The 21,388-nt window shown below is 34.6% G+C and overlaps 1 protein-coding gene and 1 long non-coding RNA gene across 42 annotated transcripts in view; one reads left to right on the forward strand and one right to left on the reverse strand.

Moving 5' to 3' along the window:
* MAP2 (microtubule associated protein 2) overlaps nt 1–21,388 on the forward strand; it is a 308,224-nt gene that overhangs the window by 82,239 nt on the left and 204,597 nt on the right. The window lies entirely within an intron of this gene.
* LOC140712600 (uncharacterized) lies at nt 436–19,610 on the reverse strand. Of its 2 annotated transcripts, none has more exons than XR_012094297.1 (3): nt 19,411–19,610; nt 17,355–17,482; nt 436–1,367 (listed from the first exon to the last, which is right to left on the reverse strand). It is a non-coding gene; the product is annotated as an uncharacterized lncRNA (long non-coding RNA). The 2 variants fall into 2 exon arrangements; XR_012094298.1 differs by lacking the exon at nt 436–1,367 and adding an exon at nt 9,229–13,680.

Genomic DNA, 21,388 nt, shown 5'->3' on the forward strand with positions numbered 1-21,388 from the left:
CTACTGAGTTTCAAATAATGAAAAACAAAAATCCCACTCGAATTCATTTGTTTAATTAACAGAAATATTAAAAGAATGACTTCTTGGAAGGCTGACCTTTCAAAGAATGGTCAGCTTCCTGAATTTGCAGGAAAACATTTTGAATTCCACAATTATATACCCAACGAGGATGTATTTCCTAAAGAGGGTAGAGTTGAAAACGTACTTTTCAGTAAAAAATTTCAGTTAGCAGAGTGTCAAGATGTCATTCCTTTTGTTCTGTGCTTTTACTAATTGGCTTTAATTGAGACTTGAAACTAGCTTAACTGAGTTTAGAGTAATAACAGAACCTCAGAAGGCCCTAACAGCAATAAGCTTGGGATTTTATTTATGCCGTCTATTTTTTTTTTTTTGAACATGTATTCAGATTAAAAAAAAAAAAAACTAAACGCTGAATAAAATGAAGACTTTTATTGCTTATAAAAGAACAACATGCCAGGTGTTGCTAAACTTTTTGTATAGGCTTTTGATTAATAATTAACGTAAAGGAAAACATTAGCTTTTCATTTACCCTTACACTAATCAGGAATTTTCTCTTTAAAGCCCATGTTTAACCCTTCAGATTGCAGTGTCTGTCATATAACAGGCACACTGTAAATATGTACCTTTTCTGGCCTCAATTCTGACCTCACTTTCCTGCAACCAAATACACATAAACACACAGACACACAGACACTCTCTCTCTCTCTCACATACACACACACACACACACACACACACACAAATACACACACAGATGAAAAACTACGATTATTTCTCTTTTCAGGTACAAACTGTGCTTTCCTATCTTTGAAATCTGTACAGAATGAAGCAAATAGAATATATTAAAATTATGCCTATAGATAATTGGAAACTTAATAAAGAAAATAGGTGAAATGTCCACAAGTATTGATTTAAAGTCTATTTATAAACTATTATTTTATTAAGTGTTTTCATTTAGTTCGGGGTCAAATTTATTGAAGTCTCTCTTTTTTATTCACTTTTTAGCATATACTATCGAGATTTGTGAACATTTAAATGTGCAATTTTTAAAGACTTTTTGAACTTTTTTCTACTTTTACCCCCTGCTAGACCCTATCCCATCCACCTACAAAACCAAAATTACAAGTAGAATGAGATTTTTTTAAAGTATACATCATTGAATCAGTAATGTTTTTAATGCACAGAGTTAAGTTTTAATAATAAATCTGTATGAGAGGTAAACCTTTCCTTTCTCTTCTTTAATAAGAAGTAAACTCTTCTCTTCCTGATTTTTTATTATATAGTCGATATGGTAAACACGGCAGTTTGCAATCTCAGCTTGCTCTGACCACTTTCCAGAAAGAAAACTGAAAAGAAAAAAGATTTTTGTTAGATTATAGAAAAAGTAACCGTAATGCACAAAAAGTTTCATAATCTGATTCCCTAACCATCTTCTACGTGGAGATTTCTGTTGTGAGAATATGAAAATTGAGTGTGTTTGGTCAAGATGACTTGCCTATTTTCAAATTAATAAATAAATGTACCAGTGAAAATAAAGTGTACATAGAAATGGAAACATGTTTAAACCTCTCTTTTTATCAGGTCTTCCCACTTGGATATGTGTGGTTTAGTATTTATTAGTATTGTTTTCCCTTCTATCTGGAAATGAAAATAATATTAAATTACATTTGATTAATCAGTTATCTAAATCACATTTTGTAAAAGCAGTTAGATGTAGTAAGTCTCTTAAAAATATATTAACTCACCAGAAACAGCCAAGTTATCAAAACAGAATATATGTAATGGAAATTACCATTTTTTTCAACTGTAACTAAGTACTTTTGGTTTAAGATGAGAATTTCCCTCACAGAAAAATCATGTTTTTTTGTGAAAATATTAGCTGAGCAAAATAACTAGTGTTGCCAGATAAACGCAAGCTACTGATAGAGGTATATAAAATAGAACATCAGAAATGCCATTGCAATATTTTATCAGTTCTGTGATGCATGTAATTTTACATTAAATTACGTAAAATTAAGTTATGCTATAGTTAAATTGACAGCATTTTTTTTTTTTTCCTGGTAGTAAATGAGGTGTGTCTTGTAATGAATGGTATCTTAGATTTTATGAAACACAATGTTACTGAATTTAGATTGGAAACGTGTTTTAATCTCCTAAAGTTATTACAAAAAAAAAGTCAGAATAAAGTCCAGAAACAAGGAAGGTAAATTTGGCATTGATTCTTAGCAACATTTTAGGCCACACTTTTTGCCTTTTAAAAAAATATGTATTGGTTTTTCTGATCTGCTTCTTTTTCTTTATTATTAATACTGCTACCAGCATTTTCGTATATTTTCCTCCAGTTTTTATCATGGTTTGTTTTCATGAAAGGTAAATTAAATTTTCTATTCTATACATTCCAGTTACTTGAAAAGGTGATTTTTAATGGCTCTGTGATATACTATCCTGTGGATATTTCATAATTTATTTCACCATTTACCCATTGTTGGACATTCAGACCATTTTTAATATCTCACTATTATAAATAGCACTGCAATAAATATGCTTCTAAAATGTTTGTATTCACTGCTGACATTGTACTTAGGATCAATTTGTAGAAGTGGGATTATGTAGTGTAAAGGAATAAATATATTTGAGGTGACTAATGTGTACATTGTGAGTGTTCCACAAAATTATATACCAATATGCACTTCACTGGTAGCAGAAGCAGTCTGAGTTTTGCAATACTCATGCCAATATTGGAATTAGGATTTTAAAAATTTCTCAGTTTGATAAGCAAATGATGGCTTCTCAATTTTAAAATATTAAATAGGAAACAAGTGCTTGTAAAGGAATACTTATGGGTCATTAAAAGTATCAATCTAAACAGCATAACTTGTTTTTTAGATAGAGTGAATAGGTAATGTTAATTTCATTGGTTCTGCCACTGTCAGCCTGGGAAGGCTGTTTGATCTTATGCTGTTGAAGATAGAATCAAAAACTAAATGATTTTCATCCTTATAAAGATAGATGATCATGTTAATTATATTAATTATAGTTTTCTTGAGAAAGAGGTTGAGGACCCTAAGGAATGGGACAAGGGAGATGATCTTTAATAGAGTTCTCAAGTTTACTTACAGTGGAAATACTGCTCAACAAGTGACATGAGGTGCAATAGCTTTTCTGGAAGTGTTTGGAATGCTGCGAGCAGAAAAGGACTAAGATTACTCTACAAATCTAAAAGTAAAATGTCATATTGTGTGCTAGCTAGTGCTTAGATATTTTATAAATTTCTCTCCTCAAAATTTTAAAAATACTTACTTTTCTATATTGATACTGTCTTTTAGTCTCATTTTGCAAAATCAAAAGTTAAAAAGAAAATGTTGGATATAACTTGTTGCTATTTTGTATCCGTTTATTCTTCATCCTATACACTAACCTTTTATGCTCCCTCTAATGCAGTCAGTATTTAGCATATATATTCCATGAAGACCCTACCTCCAACCCCATCCTATCTTGCTCCCAAAGAGGGATCATGTTCGTCAGACTGACATTTAGTGCTAAGGGATACATTGCTTAACACAAGGCTGTCAGTGCTATAAGACTTCCCCTGCCTTTGCAATTGCACTTGACTATATTAAAGTGTTCTGGTGGTATCGGTTGAAGTACCCGAGTTTGAAATTAGGTGAATTCATGCTTTCTTGGTGCTTAGAATTCTTAAAGAGATGATTTCCTATGAATTTTTTTGAAGAGATAGAGTGTCCCTCTGTCACCTAGCCTGGAGTATAGTGACACAATCATGGCTCACTGCAGCCTCAAGCTCTTGGGCTCAAGTTGTCCTCTCATCTTAGCCTCCTGAGTAGCTTAGGACTACAGGCTTGTGCCACCATTCCTGGCTATATTTTTTATTGTTTGTAGAGACCGAGTCTCGCTTCGTTGCCCAGGCTGGTCTCAAACTCCTGGCTTAAAGCGGTCCTCCTGCTTCAGCCTCTGAAAGTGCTGGGATTACAGGCATGAGTCACTGTGCCTGGTCAGTTGCCTATGATTGAATCATTAATATTTGTCCGAAATTATTTATCAAAGCCCTGATTTTGATCCAGTGCTCCAGCACAGGGTGGATGCTGTGCTTCTTTTCTACCTGGATCTAGTCCTTCCTGCTAATTCTAATTATGCCCTCTATACTTCTAGACTGCTAAGCTGCTTGTGGTGTTCCTTGGTCAAGCCCTTTGATTTTATTATCTGTAAAATGGAAACAAAAATAACTTACACTTCATTTTAAGATTAAATGAGATATGGCCGGGCGCGGTAGCTCACGCCTGTAATCCCAGCACTTTGGGAAGCCGAGGTGGGCGGATCATGAGGTCAGGAGATCGAGACCATCCTGGCAAACACGGTGACACCCTGTCTCTACTAAAAATACAAAAAACTAGCCGGGCGTGGTGGCGGGCGCCTGTAGTCCCAGCTACTCGGGAGGCTGAGGCAGGAGAATGGTGTGAACCCGGGAGGCGGAGCTTGCAGTGATGCGAGATCCTGCCACTGTACTCCAGCCTGGGCGACAGAGCGAGACTCCGTCTCAAAAAAAAAAAAAAAAAAGAAAAAAAAAAGATTAAGTGAGATATTATTGTGAGTCTTAAAAATTGTAACTTTTAATCCGCTTTTAAGCACTCTATAAAAATATGCTAATTACTTTATTACATATTGTAGACTTGTATCAAAACATTGTGTCTGATAAATATGTACAATTATAATAAATAAATTACATTTTAATGAAAAAAAAAGACTCGTAGAACAATGTCTGGCATATGGTGATTGCTAAATAAATAGGAGTGTTTGCTCCATTGAGCCTTGAAAACAAACAAACCAAAAAATACTCTATTAAAGTCTTTTATTCTAGATTTTACATGTGTAATAATTTCTGATGCTTCTTTTAAAACAGAAAATAAAATGAATGAGGATCTTTAAATTATTCTTATAAAAGCTTCAAATTATATAAATTAAAGAAGCCAGAAGTTATATGTGTGTGTGTGTGTGTGTGTGTATATATAATGTATGATATATGTAATTTTAAAAAATATTTCTTTTATAGAGATAGGGCCTCACTCTGTTGCCCAGACTGGGATGGAGTGCAATCATAGCTTACTATAACCTCAAACTTCTAAGCTCAAGTGATTCTCCTGCCTCAGTCTCCTAAGTAGCTAGGACTGTGGTAGCGTGCACCAGCACACCCAGCTAATTTTTTATTTTATGCCTTTTATAGAGACAGGGTCTCTCTATGTTGCCCAGGCTGGTCTTGATCTGGCATGAAGTGATCCTCCTGCCTTGATTTTCCAAAGTGATGAGATTACAGGCGTGAGACACTACACCCAGTCCAATATATAGAATTTAATGCTGTATTTTAAACTGGCCAGAAAGTAATTTCTCTATGCTCTGCTGAACAGTATTATATCTTTCATTAAAGATGCTGTTAACCTAAACAGCATATTGCACAATTAAGCAGACTTACACTTAAAACAAAACAAAACAAAAAAAACAGTGTAGAAAATGCTAATACTCTAATGAAATAGGAAGTGGGGAGAGGAGGATGTTCTTAATGTCTAACCAGTAAGCTTCGGTGCTTTGAGCTTTCCAGAATCAATACAAAATTTTGATTAGCTTCTTGGTCAACTTCCAGTACCTTCTCAGGGAGATGCTATATTTCTCTTCCAACTTGCTTCATGTTGCTTCACACATTTCTTATAGACTTGTTATGCTTCATGTTATGATTATATTTGGATAGGTCCATTCTCCCCTAGCAGCCCATAGGTTTTTTAAGGAGAAACTGGAGACTACCCTTATGCGTGCTATCTCAATAGGGCTTTGGAGGAAATGGACACTTAGGAAATGCTTATATAATGAATTTCTTTAAAGTTCATTATATAAAAATTATAAAATTGTGAAACAAAATATAAACAATTGTATTACATATGAAGACTAAATATAGAGCTACATATATGTGTGTATATATGCGTGTATGTTATAATAATCATTAATCACTGTATCCTCTTTCATGGCACCCTATCTTTCTCTCTTGAGAAAACAAAAAACAAAAAAAACCACAGATCCAATACTTGTTCTTTAAGATTCTTCCAGTGGGTAGTATTTTCATATTCATCTTTCATGGCATCAACAAGCCTATTTCCTCAGTATGCCAGGCTGTCAAAATGAAAGAGCAATTCTGGAAGCACATATCCCCAAGATTCTTCATTAGGTCATGTGAAAAAATGAGGAGGGGTAGCAAGTTTGTCTGCCACCCTCACTTCAACCTCCTCCCCATCTCTCCTGTTCTAAGTCATGTCATGAGCTAATTCTGTGATAATCATGTTTTTAACAGGAAAGGATTACTTTCTATTAAAAAGAGAAAATATGTATTTATGATGCATCAAATTTCAGAAAGCTTCACAAGAGAAAGTAAATTATCCTAAGGATTAAATGGTCTTTTCAGTTTGAAATGTGATTCTGGAAGCTTTGTATTTCTCCTTAAAGTAGTAAACAAATAATTGGGCATTCTATAAATCTTTCCAGAATCTCAAAGTCACTTTGTATCATATGTAAATCTAATCATTAGAATCCTGGATTTTTGTTTTTAATACAAAGATATTATACTATGCTAAATGTAGGAATCAAATAAAATGACAAAATAATCACCTTTTTCATAAGTTTTCTAAATTTCCCAAATTAAACCTAATAATTATTGCAGCTTCAAATATCTTAGGGGTGATTATTGTTTAAAGTCCTCTCTTTTTTTTCATGTGGGAAAAGAATGCTCTAGCTGATTCTTCATTTCTTAATTAAATATAGTATCAAATGGCTGCAAAAGACAACCACTGGCTATGTTTTCATACAAACCCCATGCTTATGAAATCAATTCTGTGGATTTAATTCACTAACCAGCTAATCTTTATTCTTTTCCTAAATTCGTCTGTAAAAAAGAATCCCATTCCAAAGAATAACACAGCTGATCTCTTTGCAGCCCATTTATATCATTAAAAAGTATTATAACCTAAATATTGGCCTTATATCTTATTAGGGTAGTTTGTAGGATTTAAAAACAAAAGAAATGAATTTCTTTATTATGTAAGAAATTATTTATATTCTACTTATTGCAGAATAAGAACTGCATAGTAGTAAAAGGGATAAACTCTCTTGTTCCTCTGTGAATCAACGTGAGACTTGTTAAGCTTCATCAGTTATTCACCTGAGAACAGAAGATTATCCATCGTGTATTAGAAAAAAGGAATATGACATATAATACCCACATGTGATAGATAGGTAAGTAGATAGGCATGCTGGTTGCAAATAGTTTTGCCAATGCACAATACAAGGACTTTACTTTCAGGCATGCTTTCTGAGTCAATTTTGTTGAAGAGGGTAAAATTATGTGCCTTTTCTGAACTAATCTCTCCCAGTTATTAATAATACAAAAATGTTGAAAAATCATTTGCCATAACAAACCGACATGGATTAAGTTTCATTCCGTATTATTCAATGTCTTATGGTTATCAACTTTGTGTTGCTTTAGAGTCTTCTTTCTTTCGACCATTTCAAATCTAATTAGTGAAGAGTTGAATAAAGAAAACAGTGAATGCATTATATGTGTACATCTATGTCTATCTTCTTTCTTCTTTCTTTCATTTATCTAAAGTTGTATACTCAATGCATTATATGTGTACATCTATGTCTATCTTCTTTCTTCTTTCTCTCATTTATCTAAACTGTCAAAGTTTGTAGTTCAAAACCAGAGCAAGTTATCTCTTAGTACATTATTTTTTGAATATTAGTAAGTGTATTAGTCCATTTTCACACTGCTATGAAGAACTTTCCTGAAGTTGGGTAATTTATAAAGAAAAGAGGTTTAATTGACTTACAGTTCTGCATGGCTGGGGAGGCCCCAGGAAACACAATCATGGTGCAAGCGGAAGCAGGCACTTTCTTCACCTTCTTCACAACGTGGCAGGAGGGAGTATGTGCGAGCACGATGAAGTGCCACACTTTAAAACCATCAGCTCTTTTGAGAACTCATTCACTATCATTAAAATAGCATGGGAGAAACCGCGCCCGTGATTCAATGACCTCCCACCTGGTCCCTCCCCTGACATGTGGGGATTAACATTTGAGGTAAGATTTGGGTGGGGACACAGAAGCAAACCATATCAGCAGGTATTTGGAACTGAAAGTACTATTGTCTTCATTTTATGAATCGAAAAACTTAATCATTAAACCAGAAACAATTTTTATTTTTATTTCATTTATTTACGTAGAGACAGAGTCTTATTCTGTCACCCAGGCTAAAGTACAGTAGTGTGATCATGGCTCACTGCAGCCTTGACCTACGCAGCTCAAGTGATCCTTCCTGCCTCAGACTCCTGAGTAGCTGGGGCCACAGGTGCACACCACTATGCCAAGCTAAATTATTTTCTTTTATTTTTTGCAAAGATGGGGTCTCACTATGTTGCCTAGGTTGGTCTCAAGCTCCTGGGCTCATGCAGTCCTCCTGCCTCAGTCTCTCAAAGTGCTGAGATTACAGGTGTGAGCCACTGCACCTGACCCAGATAGAATTTTTATAAACAGAGCATTGCTCTGTGAAATATGTTAGTTCTTAGAAATACAGAAAAGTCTTTTATGGAATAACAGTAAGTAGAAAAATACACATTTATCTAAATGTAACTACTTACCTATGATATACATCATTTAGTGATGGCTTAAACTATAAGATATTGATCTTCAGAATAATAAAGAGAGTAGAGAGTGGGCTTGATATCATTTGCTTAAAGATGCTTCACCTAGAATGAATATATACTTTTTCCACCTTTTCCTCAAAACGATTGCCTTCTATTAGTGTTCTGCCAGAAGTAGCTCTCTGGTACAATACTAAGGTGCGAGTACAAGCTGATCTACTTTTAAAAAAACAGCTATAGTGGCATCTTTAAGGGGTTTTAAGTCAGCCATAAGGAGTATCAGACCAATAGAGGAGAATAAATTAAACAACAGGAATAAAAAAAGGGAAGGGGTAAGGAACTTATTGAAAATAAAGATGTAAGAATTTCCTCCTTTAAAATTTATTTAAGTTTTGGAAATATGGGGTAAAAAATGAGTCAGCGAGCAGGATGTTTAACTTGACAGGCAACTTCATAGTTGCAAACCATTTCAAATTTCATTTCGACTTTCCATTATCCCTTAGAGACTCGAAGACCTAATTTAGACCGTCTGGCTACACTATCGCAGGGGGAGGATTTGTGCACTTAGGGTACCCCTTGGGGTTTTCTACCTGTTTGGAAATTAAGATGTAAATTATTATTGTAGTATGTTAGAGGGGTGTACTGGCAGGCAGTTAATTTCCTTAGGTGAAATTAATGCTCAGAGAGAAATTGTACTTACATATTCAGGCTAGGCTATTACATAGGCACTTCAATGGAGTGAAATTACCTTTTCTTCTATTTCATACAAGTGTTGTACAACACAAAAATTTACATAATCTTCCATGTTAATAATTACTAATGTTACGTTAAAATATTGTATGCTATTGAATGATTACACATGTACTGGAAATGTACACCCCACAGGGTATTTACCAAGTTTCGCTATCAGGCATCATCCTCTCTCTTCCACTGTATCTGGAATTGCTGTGTTCCTCTTTCATTGTAGGGACTAAGTAGACATGTATTAATTTTTTGATTTTCTTATATTTAGATAGTTTTTGTAAATTTTCTTCTTGGTGATCACTGAAGTTCTCCGTTAGAGACTTAGTGGCAAATGTTATTTTAACTTTGCGCTTAAAAAAGAAGGACACTCTTCACCTTTACATAAATATAAAGAGGATGAAAACATCAAATACTTCATTGATTAACAAGAAAACTTTTAGAAATGTCGTGTGTTTTGTCACCACAATGTGTGGCACGATACTAGCCAATGGCATAAAAAGTGTTTGAAATGTGATGTGATTTACTTTTGCTTTCAGAAAAGTAAACAGTTTCTCTTTGGATTGAGCATAGTATCTTCTTCATTTACATGTCATGGACTGCTTAGAGAGTTTTTAACAAGTTCGTTGTCTATCTCGTAAAGCCCACGTAATTGTAGTTTTTGATATGTATCTCTTTATTTCATCATTTCGACATAGCCATAAATGGTATCCCACATAGATATTCAAACAATGTACCATTTACTAGGACATAGGAATCCTAGTCATTAGCTAACATGACCCCACGTTGAAATACACCACTTTACGGAGTGGAAGGGCAAGGGAAGCAGATGGGGGAAGAAGTATGCTGCTCAAAAAATAGAAAAGTATATATAAAGAAATCCTAGCCATGAGGTGAATGATAGCCAAACAGATGTTTTTTTAAAAGTAAAAGAAAAAAACAAAAAGTAAAACAGCCTAGATGCTAACACATTTTTGCCTGGTCCAGCCTTTGGGAAACCAAATTACATTCTTTCGTCCCATAGTTTCATCATGTATTTTTATCGGAGAAAGAGAATTTGTACATGATAATATCTCTAAATCATTCTATGTACTTTCAGAATTAAATCTTTGCACACATGAAGTAAGCCTACATAAGAAGGTGCAGTTCCAATACAACAGAGTAGTTATTAATAAATCGAGTAGTGAGGATCCAGTTGTAGTTCATTTGAGAGCAAGATTCTGTGAATGCTTTAAATGTGTTAACAGTGGTTACTTTGCTCTTCAATGGCTTACAGTCAAGAGAGGGGAAAACTAATGCATATAAATAGTAACTAATACATGATGATACGATCAAATACTAAGCACAGATATAACTGTGTAGAGTGACCCAGGGAAGATATAATTGATTTTGACGGGCCAAATTTTTTAAAAGGGACCTTCAGCTGGGTTTATAGGTAAGTAGAATTTAAATAGCCACAATAGAGAGTTGGAGGTACAGAAAGGACATTTCTTGAAAAGGGTCTATGGAAACCAAAGCACGCATAAGGGAATGAGAACTCGGAAGTTGAGAAACTTGAACAGAGGGTGCAGGACAGGTTTACTGTGGATCTGTATCCTGCCTCTTCTTTTCTTCCTTCTTTCTTAGTCTTCCACCTTTTTTTCCCTACAAATATTTGTTGAATTACTTGTATGTGTATCACTTCTTTAACTGTGAGCAGAAACCCAATTCATCATGAGATTTTTCATTCTCTCTTCATGCACACAGAATAGTTACATAGATATATACTGCTGTGAATGTCTGTTTCAAAAGCTTCCTTTAATGAAAGTCTATTTTTGTTGCAGGTTTTAGGAAGAGAAAAAAATAAACATGGATATCTCAACATTTGGGAACTAGATGTTCCAACTAACCCTCTTGATGTCTGTAATTATTTTATTTTGGCACTAGTATTATCAAGCTTGTTTATAATTAAAGATAAATGAAATAGTAAAATTAACTACTTTATCTTCTTATTTAAATTTCAGATGGGAAATTTGGAATTTTACTGTTTAAGTCCTTTGTTAAATATCTAAAAGGGCTCTACTACAGGGAGACAGATTAATTAAAATCAAAATTGTTGAGGGAATATAATTAAAAACAAAATCTTATCCCAACCCAGAAGTCCCCTCCACCAAAGTAATAGAAAAAGAAAACACTTCTACTATTAGGCATCAAACCAGAATGTGATGAACATTACAGGCAATCCACTAAGAGATTGCAAAAACCAAAAGAAATCTCACTTTTCTATATTGCCAAGTAGATGTAGCCAAGAGTGGGATTACACACATGCTTTCAAGATAAACAATAACCAGTACTCAAGTAAAAGGACTTGACTGCACCATCCTAAATTCTTCAGGTAATTGGGTTGATCACCTGTGTTAGCTAATTGACTTTCTCCAAGGAGAAACCAGTTTCTTATCCCTTTATAACAGGAAGAAGTTTTGCAACTTGGAGCAAGAGTAACACTGAAGATAGGCTCCTATCCTCCCATAGGAACTGGGAGATAGGGGAGCTTTCTCCCTTGATGTTTGCATTTCAAAAAGATAGTTCCAAGGTTCTTGAGAAAACATTTCTGAGTTGCGAGGCTAATGGGAGGCTTAGTTAGCCATCATTAAGATTTACATAAATTTGCAAAGAACAAAGAAAGAAATTCTATAAGAAAAGGGACAGTAGAAAGCAGCCTCTATCTACTCTTGTTTTCAGCATAAAGATTTAAATAAGAAGTATATTTGTCCTTACAGTGTAAAATGAATGAAATAAATGTTTTTTAAGAAAAGTAGTCAATGGATATTTTGGGTTTTCTGAGTATATTGTCAGTATATTCTAAAACAAAGAACAAATAGGCTTTAAAATGGAAAGATTCAAGTAAAAGGATCACTGCTCCTTCACAATCATAGTAACTTAATTGCTGGGTAAATTATTGGGGGGTAGTACTGCTCATATTTGACTTTTTCAAGGGAAAGCAGACTTTGTGGAGAGCAGAATGGATCATATAAAAAAGGTCTTAAATTTCTACTTGAAATGTGTTTGAGACTGGACATCACAGCTTTCTGGTGCATTTAACTTAAACTGCTCAACTGCAAGATCTCCAGTGCTCATTCAAATGCTAATGTGGGCCATCTGCCTCCCCACCCCCACCTTTTTTTTTCTAGCAGGAACAAGCTGAAGGTCACGTGACCCTAATTACTGCAATTATGAGATTTCTGGGAGTAATCACTTAGGTTGCACCCAGAGTGAGCATCTGCTGATGATAAATAGATCAGGAGATTACTAAAGACAGGCTTCCCTATAAGACATCCAGTGATTAATTTCTTAATATATATACATATGCACAGCTAAATCCATATGCTCTAATAAAAGCATTCCTTTCCTCACACATTTTGCTAAAATGCCTCTTTAAAATGTAGTAGGAACAGCATAAAATGCGTATTTTTTTGTGTGCGAATATAATTAGAATTCTAAAGAGGGACATAGGGAAGATTTAGTAATGACTAATAATGAAGTAGCAGCCTTTACCTACACAAATTTTAGTTCTCTGTACAAGGAAAAAAGAATGTCACAAGGGCTTAATCTTTCCAGCAAAAGTATTATTTCATATTATTTTATTTTGTTTTGTTTTTATTAATTTTGAGATGAAGACCTAATTTCTAATGAAAAGGGTATGTGTTTAAGGGAAGATTCTTCAGGCCACTTAAGACCTTCCCAGCAAGATGAATTCTTTTCCCTTTCGCGAGGTCATTTGCTTATTAAAAGGTGGTTGTTTCATAGGATATTTTCTCACAGTATTGTTTACTTTGCTCCCTATTACATTTTTTCTTACTATAAAGGACTTATAGTTTTAAATTTTATTGTGTATTAATTGGACTTATTTTTAACCTCTCCCATCTCATGCAGTAATTTTTGAATGACACACTGTCCATGCTAAATATCATGTTGGGAGATGTGGCAGTATTTTTGCAGTATCATTGGTTGGTCTCCCCATGTTGGTTAATGACAATGACATTAAAGGTTATGCATAGTGTCTTCTTTTGAAAATCTCTCCTTTTGCCAATTTGCCCCCAAAGTATGGTTCAGAGCTTCTTATAATTTCCTTTATAGTATTGAGGCAGGCTAAGCTTATTTCCAGTATGTGTAAAATGACTCTGAATGAATTATTTACTCACTAAACAAATGCTTTCTTGGGCACCACATCATGCCGAGAAGTGTGCTAGAAGAGAACAAGAAAGACACAGTCTTGCTCACTTTTATTCAGGTGGCAACAGCCTTCCACGTACATACATGTACACACTGAGATGATGTACCAAAATATAATGTATCATTTCCTAAATGATTTGACCGCATTTATTAACAATTTCAAAATATATCAGTTGATGGTTTTTAAAAGTTGTTTTGTGGCAGCACCTGTCCAATCCTTCCTCCCCCACCCATGCTTTTGTCATTACTAGGATATGATTCAATTTATTCTTCAGGCATAAAGGGGGTTTGATTGGATTGTAACCTTTTCTCTCCTTTTTATCTGTCTTTATGCTTCCTTCCTTGCTTCTTGTAAACTCTTTAATCTTATTTCAAAAAATATTTTTTTTTAAGCTGCTTTAGCTGTTAGGATTGATACCTTTCTCTTCTAACTTTTCAGAGAAAGAACCGTTAAGAGATTTTGCAGTATTGGAGCTCTGTCAGCTGGGCCCCTATGCCTCTCAAAGATAATATCAAAAGCACATTCATGATCCATCTCAACTGATAAACCAGGAGATTGGGATTTTGCGATCAATAACACATTACGTGGTCCATTCTATAGCATGTTTTAAAGGAGAAACTGTTTGCTAAATTCCTTAAATTTTGCTTTCATAAGTACTAAAGCTCCCATGGTATTCTTTTTCCAATAAAATTATAGATTAAATACGTAACAGTGTAGTTCAGTTCAGCTTTGTAAGACTTCGTATTAATTAAATCATAAATTACACAGAAAAATATTTTGAGAAGCCGTATTTTTAGAGCTTTGGTTCAGAAAATATTGTTTTCATAAATAAAATTCAAATGGGGGAGAATTTGTTCATTCAGTTTTAAAGAAGCAGCAAAGACCAGTGTCAAGCTACTTCTCACACTGGATATAGAACAAGATTCATCATCTTTTTAACCGGTGTCCCATTAGGATTGATGGGCCTCCATTTTTTTTTTTTTTTCATCAGCTGGATCTCAGCTGTGAAATGAGAAAAATATATTCAGTAAAGACAGTAATATAAATTCCAAGGAGCTAATCAGATTAGAAAGGCATGGCCATACACTTCTGTATCAAAGCAGAGCCCTATTTACAATCTCTTAATGGATTGGCCAATGCAGAACCAATGGCACCTGTCACAAAACAGCAGTTTGAACTCTAAAAACTAGAGTATCGTAGATGCAGGAAAATAAAATGATTTGGAAGAAGTCTTGCAGATTGGGATAAGTGAGACCTAAATCACAGTGAAGTAGTTGACAAGTCATAAGCCTCAGGTTGAGGAAAATGTTGCCCCTTCTTATATGATGTTTCAAGAAATGTTTGTGACAAATAGTTTTTAAAAATAACTTTTGAAAGCGCTGTGTAAACAAGCATTGTATTTCTGATTGAGCGTTCAAGTCCATATATGAAAAAAGTTTCAAAATAATATATGTAAGAGGCCTGCACTTGAAGGTCTCTGCAGTTGTAAGGACATGGCCTAAGACCTCAATCCAGGATATTTATTTAAAGCTCCATACTGAAGTTTTTGTGTTTGTTTATTTATCTTTGGTAAAATCTTGAATTTTCCTCATTAAGGGAAAGTATCAGTTGATGCTGCCCCCTCAGTAACAAAACAGTTGCATCTGAACTGTTACAACTTACACAGGAAACCCAGACCACTGAATCAGAGGGATGTCAATTAACTCATTGAAGCCTACATTTATTGGTGATGGAGTAAGTGTAGTTGTGACTCTAATAAATTTACAGTTGTCTTTTCCTGTTTATGATTGCCAATATTGGTCTTTAGGTATGACGTATTATATACTTAAAAATCTGGTAAGGAACAAATTAAAATCTGACATGTATGTTCAACTTAAATTAGTTAAGTTAGTAAATGGTTCTTCAGCCTTATTTCCTGCCATCTCTCCTCCCTTTATTCTCTATGTTTTCTTCTGTTTGGAGTGAATGCTTAGACCTCAGTTACTCAGAGTGGTCCTTCCTACACTGGGCCAGATGCCTTCACTGTGCACTCCCATAACACCCCGAATGCAATCTCTCATGGCATTTCGCTTTATTCTCCCTCCCTAATCAACATGTTTTAAAGATTAATTAGATTCCTAGTTGTTTGAAGTCAGAGACCACACATGCCTTGTCATTACTGTCTTTCTGGAACTTAGTGCATTGCCTGATATAATTTTAGTGTTATGTTGTCTACATTCGCTCTTACTCTCATTGCTGTTGTTGGGTTGCTGTTACTATTCCAGTGCCTTGTGTGCCCTTCTCTGTTGCTGTCCTGAGTATTCCCTTTCTAACCACCCTGTCTGAGCTCCTCGGCCTACGTCTTCTGCATGCAGGAGGCTGGACCCAAACACTAGGCCCTTCTCTTGCCCATCTCTTCCGACCTGCAGGAGTTTCTTCTTCTCCGCTGGAGGCTCCTGTCATATTCAGCATTCAAACTGCAATATTTACTTTTAAGGAGCTTGACAGATAAAAAGAAATCTCTTCAAACTGCATGAGACCTATTCGGCTCCATTTGGCTTTTTATTCATTTATTTTTCTCTTGCCAGGTGGTCCGAATCAAAGATTGAAGTGCCCTAGATTTCCAAATTTGTCTTCTATATATTCAGTGTTAAGTGCTTAGTGTTGTTTATAATTTAAACATAACTTTTATAAAACTCTATTTTGAAAAGCGATGACTAACTATGGATATACATAAAAAGGATGTTAGCAGAAATGAAAAGTTCCGTTTAAGTCCTTCTTAAGGCTTGTCTCATTTAGACAAACAAAAGTTACATTGTTTGCCTCCTCACTGATGACTGGTACCGTTTTTACTTCCCCCATTTGCTAAATATTCAAAATTTATTTGAGCTTATTTCTTTTTAAAATGCAGTGAAACAGTTTAGTACATCAAAAACTACATATTGTGGTGTGAGTAAATGTTGTTTCACAGCTTATTTTAGCATTCTAGAAAGGGTTGGCATGGAAACCTTGAGAAGGCATTTTAGATGCTCAGTGATACATAAAGGCGTTTGTTTTGAAAGTCCTGTTTATCTTATTTATCCCAATCTAGAATCAGTTTTAATGGTTATTTGTATCTAATTTTAGAAATAAGATTTTTTTTCAACAGGCAGAAGTAGTTTCTTTAGTCTTTTTGTTTTTGTTTTTGTTTTTAACACACATAATCCAGAATCAGGGGGAGTTTTCAAGGATTAAGCAATATAATTCACTGGATAGAGATATACATTGGAATCATTTAGATTTGGTTTCAAATGCTGGTTCTTAGCTTTATGATAATTGCTACGTTAATAGCCTCAAAACGTGAGATTAAACATTAAGATAATAGCAATAAAAGGAAATAAATAAGGTAATACATGCAATACACTATACAGTATAATATGTTACCAGGTAATATATGTAATACACTTGCATAAAATATACATTCATCAACTTTTATTATTATATGTGTACAATAATAGAGCGGGAAAAAGAAAAATTCAATAAATAACTTTGACTCAGGAACCTTTTCATCATTCATCCTCTTTTCAGTCTTTCTGTCATGTCTGAACATTGGGAAATGGTGGTTCAATTGAATTTCCAGACATTCACTAATTTATTTATGAATAAGCTTCTATGGATTACAACAGGATGTGAAAAAAGTTAATATCAATTTTTTTTCAATTCATTACCTGTTGTGTTTGTTATTTAGTTGCTGGTGGATCTCTCTTACCCCGTGATAATTAGGGACCATCAGTGTTCCTTGGGATCCAGAGACTTGGTTTCAATTTTTGTCTTGTCTGCCAAGCAGCTGTGTTACCTTGAATAAGGAAAGTCAAATTTTGAGACCTGGGCTTTCTTGTATATAAATTAAATGGAGATGAGCCGTATGATTTTTAATATGCGTTCTAGCTTTTATCCATATTTTTTCCAGTACGATATTGGAAATTAAATAAAGACTATTCTCTATCTACCATCTCTGCAGACATGCTCAGAGGTTGTCAAACATTTTGTAAATGACTTGTGTTAAGTGAATTAGCTACTAATTTTTTTGAAACTTGGAGTCACAAAACAACTAGCAAATAAATGACAATTATTTCTAAATTTGTTTTTAATATAGAGATTAATTTTTCATATCTATATTTAGAAATGACATCTTCTAATTTTATCTAGGCATAAAACAGCTGAAAAAAATTGATATAGGTCTATACCAAAATAACCCGATAATAAAAGTAAGTTGTAATGGGAGAATAACTGAAAGAAGCAATTTTCATGTGAAAAATTTTGCAGTGTATGAAGAATTGTTATTCACGGAAGGCTAATCTGTTGGCAGTGTCTGTTGCTGAGCTGAAGAGGGTTCTGCCAAAGCAAACCCATTCCTGAATGGACTGAGCTTTCGAGAGGCCTTGAATTAGATATGAAGATAATTTTGCCTCTGGAAAAAGATATCGTAGGTAATTATATAGACATTACTCCTCAAAAGCTCCAACCCTTCTAACTAAAGCTTTACCAGAAGAATCCCAAAGAAGATAAACTTTCAAAATTCCACTAAATAAAAACTCCATTGTCCCATCAAAAAACGTATACATTCACAGGGAATTTTGTATTGTTCAAGATTATATAAATAACTTTGTCCAAACTCTTAGTTTCTACATTTCTTTACAATTTCCTTTTTTCTCCTAAGAAAGTCTGGGGAAAAAACTCTTCACTATAGTAACTGATTAGTTCCATTTCCTGTCATATTTCTTTTCTTGTGGTTGCTGGTTTCTAGCCAATTCTATTTTTGCATTTATTTTTCCCCATTACATTCTGTTTCTTTTTTTTCTGGGTAGAAGAATTTTTGTGCTTTTCATTTTGTCAAAATAGAATTCTTCTCATGTCATGTCATGATTTTGATATTTTCAAGCTTAAAAAGCAACACAGAGGAGGTTTGTTTACATAATGAAGCATATCATGGGCTTTTTAAAGAAGGTCTGATAATTTAGAAAGTATTTTCAACTAGCAGTGGATTAGCAATGCCTATTTTTTTCGTAAGTCCTATTATTTTGAGCATAGTCAGCTTGATGCAGCTGTGGTTTAAAAGAGGAAACTAGGAGTCTAGGAAGTGACCTCATGAAAATGCAGAAAATTAAGAGATTAAATAGTAATAATATACAAAAGTAAATAGCATATTTCACTAAGTGTCCGAGTGCCTGAGAATTCTGAAAGTGAAGTCCAATTTAAATAATATAAAATTAATATCCACATATGAGCACATAGAGAGAAGTACAGGAGTGGGAGGCTTTCATTTTTTGGTTTGTTTGTTTCTCTCCCTCCCTCTCTCCCTCCCTCCCTCCCTCCTCCTTCCTTCCTTCCTTCCTTCCTTCCTTCCTTCCTTCCTTCCTTCCTTCCTTCCTTCCTTCCTTCCTTCCTTCCTTCCTTCCTTCCTTTTAGAGCACTCTAGATTTATTTGGGTAAAATATGTGAGCATTTGCTTAGAATATATGCATTTAAAATTTAAAAGAGCAAGGATTCTCCCTGGCAGCAAATCTTTCCTTGGATCATTGAAAACCAACCAAACAGTGTCTTCTAACTAGATTATTTTCATACTAGATCCTTGCAGAAGTATTAGCTGACCTAAGTCCTATTTTCTGCCACCCTGAAAGTGAAAGAAGGAAGTGCTGCTATAATAAGAACTGTAACTAAATCTAACAACATCCCTGTTTTCTGATGATGGTCATCATGTGTTAGAAAAGTTTCATTTCATACCTGAGATGTAAGATGTACAAATGTCTTTCCTAAGCTTGATCCTCCATGGCAGATCTATGGATGGAATATTGCAGGGAATCTGTAAAACTGACCGACTACAAAAACAACAAATACTTTTTCTTCTGTCACAGAATTACCAGGAGACTTGTGAATATATGAATAGGACAGAGCTCTAGGCAGATGGACTTTTATGAATTCCGCACCCTCACTATCTGGAGCTCTTTATACTAATCCTGGCATCTGGGGGAAAAGTGATTGCAGAGTTACACATTAGAATTGCTTCGTTTTCTTGTGGCAGTTCTTACTGTGATATCTGGTGGACATCCTTCCTGTATCACCCTGTGTAGAAATAAAAAAGAACACTTAATCTTCACCTACTTTACCCTGTATTTTTCTCCATAGCATTTCTATATGACTGATATATCTGATATGTTTTATATTTTTTTGTACAATTAATTATTGTTTCACCTAACTAGAATGTTCACAGAGCAGGAACATTTTCTGTTTTGATCGCTGATGAGTCCCTAACATCTAGCCGAGTTTTTGGCACATCATAGTTGCTCAATAATGTCTGTTCAATGAATATGAGTCTAGTCACTATTTTCATGCATACAGCGATGCCTACTGTTCTCTGGTCTTCCCCTCACAGCCGTGTACTCCGCCTCTCTTGTTTCTCACCACTTGCCCCATTCCCTTCCCACTAGCAGCTTTCTTCACAACAATGAGGTTACATTCTTGATTAAGGAACCATCTCTTCTAGATCTTTCTCAGGTGCTTAGTGTGACACCATGTGTGGCTGTGCCCTCTTAGAGGTGAGGGCTGAGCTTGTAATTTGGCTTCTTTATGCCTTTCCTTCATGAAGGACAGTAGTTCTCAGAGTGTCCCCTGAACCAGCACCATCGGCATCACCTGGGTACTTGTTAGAAATGTAAATCTTTGGGCCCCACCCCAGACCTAGCGAATCAGAAATGTGTGGCTGCAGCTCGGCAACCTGTGTTTTGTCAAGTCTTCCAAGTAATTCTGATGCTGAAGTTTGAGAATCAGTGAGAATATATAGATTGCCTCCTGGTTTTGTTTTTAACCTTTCAAAGTCCCTGTAATTTCTCTGAGTATATTTCTTCGGGAGATCCAAAAAGATTCATATTATACAAAGTTCTCTCTCTAAGTTAATGCAGGGGCTTAACATTTATTTACTAAATTATGGGCATGGTAGGCATAGATTATGTATCCCTGTAGAATCTTGCAAGGTAGAAGCTATTTTCCCCCCAACCTACCCTGGAAAATAGACAAATTCAAGTTTCTAGAAGACTGGGCTGAAATTCCCATTTTTTTTAAGTGTATACCTACTCCCTTCATCCCCCGCAAACTTCCCACATGGTATATATATAAATTCAACCCTAGAACCTGTTGTAGGTGAACCACAGTTCTTCAGGACAAATACTCAAAATCAGTAATTGTATGTAAAGCTAAAAATTAAACTACTTTGGAATGGGAAATATTACATAGATATTATATAGTCTTCTTTCTTGGAAATTCTATGTAATTCTGTTTTAGAGAAAGACAGGAATGGTTGCTCACTTTAAAATTTTTATGTACTAAATCTGCTTTAATTTATAAAATAGCAATAGAATTTTATATTTGCTTTTTTATTAAAACTACTTCTCTCATTTATAGGAAAATATTTCAGGTGCCACACATTTCATTCTTAACTTGTTATAATTTGGTTAACATATTGACAGTTCAGCCTTTTGGAATGCTTGGCTTTTAGTCCCCAGACCTTTCACTATAGCTGAAAGAGCACCAGAACTTGGGTTCTTTCTCAATAGAGGACCTGGAAGGATAGCTGAGCCCATGTCATCTTAGGACTATATATACACACACATGTATATATATGTGTATATATATGTATGTATGAATATATATATATGTGTGTGTATGTATATATATCCTCAACCATTTTTTCACATTTTAAAAAGCA

Source organism: Chlorocebus sabaeus, chromosome 10 (assembly GCF_047675955.1).
Source record: "Chlorocebus sabaeus isolate Y175 chromosome 10, mChlSab1.0.hap1, whole genome shotgun sequence".
Taxonomy (NCBI): domain Eukaryota; kingdom Metazoa; phylum Chordata; class Mammalia; order Primates; family Cercopithecidae; genus Chlorocebus; species Chlorocebus sabaeus.